The sequence below is a fragment of the Calliopsis andreniformis genome, chromosome 5 (genome assembly GCF_051401765.1).
Source record: "Calliopsis andreniformis isolate RMS-2024a chromosome 5, iyCalAndr_principal, whole genome shotgun sequence".
Classification (NCBI taxonomy): domain Eukaryota; kingdom Metazoa; phylum Arthropoda; class Insecta; order Hymenoptera; family Andrenidae; genus Calliopsis; species Calliopsis andreniformis.
The window spans coordinates 3,593,013-3,594,315 of record NC_135066.1 but is presented as its reverse complement, the minus strand read 5'-3'; the positions used below and the strand labels follow the sequence as shown (position 1 = coordinate 3,594,315).

At 43.3% G+C, this 1,303-nt stretch overlaps 1 long non-coding RNA gene across 1 annotated transcript; it reads right to left on the bottom strand.

Annotated features, from left to right (window-relative positions):
• Positions 1-254: 254 nt before the first annotated feature.
• On the bottom strand, positions 255-952 carry LOC143179569 (uncharacterized). Its single transcript, XR_013001988.1, has 3 exons — positions 819-952; positions 339-529; positions 255-273 (listed from the first exon to the last, which is right to left on the bottom strand). It is a non-coding gene; the product is annotated as an uncharacterized LOC143179569 (long non-coding RNA).
• Between the last annotated feature and the right edge of the window lie 351 nt (positions 953-1,303).

Here is a 1,303-nt window from a genome sequence, read left to right as displayed (position 1 = left end):
ATCTTCCACCCTCCTCGTCGAACGAAGGTCGGCTCGCTTAATTTGCGACTGAATTTCACCCTGAGCTCGAGGTTACATTCCACTTTTAATTTCGTTTACTGCTGAAAACGCGAGAATTTTCTCGCTACTCTCCTCGAGTAATCGAAACGTACTCTGTTTGAGAAGTCTAGACACTTTTGTTTTGCTTTTTGATTTTACTGGAGGTTACTGAATTGAGAACACCTTCTTCTATTTTCGACATGCATTTCTATTTTTTATTTATTAGTTCTAGTTCTACAAGATTAAATTAAGAAATTCATGTATAGAGAATCAGGCATGTAGACTCAATTTTCTAAGACATCATGCTTGGTATTTGACGCATCAATTCAGGAATTGCTTGCGCGACAGTTTTCCCTTGTCTGATCATTGTCTCAAATGACTCCATCATTTTCGAACTCATATCCATTATGGCATCAACACCTTGGAAAACAGAATCTGATCCGCCGAATTTATTCAGTAGTTCGGCAAACTGATGATTATGCCTTTCTGCCTAAAAACAAATTAATTACTTACAATTTCTTCTCTTCATAATTACTGCACCCTCTCTTCTAATCAATATCCACTTGACCCTAATCCCATCCCCCAAAACAACCCTCAGAACGTCCACTTGTCACGATCGTCCTCACTAAATAATAAAACAAATCACACACGCTATCACACAACCTACACCTTCGCGTGCTTCACCACGCATTTCCTAAAAATCTCATAAATCTCTGAAGTTCTTCCTCAAATCATAACTCCTTTGGAAAGAAAAGCCACACAGGCTCGACGATACTCACTTGGACGAACATGATGGCCAAACACAGGACCAGAGTGACGAAGAGGAGGGATTTCATGGCAATCTCGAGTCACACCGAAACTCCGCGAATCGACTTGATATGGATTAAACTGCAACCCCGCAACCAGAAATACGTAAGTGCACTGATGCTCGGCGACCATTAATCACCAGTTGGCCAGGTATCCGTATTTATTGTGCGGATCAGCCGGATGCTGCCGCGATTATCAGCCGTCGGGAATTACCTGCCATCAGCAGTAAATTGCACCGAGCTCTGGCGACATTGTGCTCGGTGGTTACGGGGACGACAGCTCGTTGCAAGTTACAACGACAGAAACGAGCAACGAACACGGCTCGTCGCCTGGCCAAATCCTGAGACGAGATATGACTCGATGAAGGTTTAGCCTTTCGATCGATGAATACTAAATCCCGCTAGATGCCCTGGGGTGTAGGTGTACCTGACGCTAGAGCATGAGAAATTGAATCATT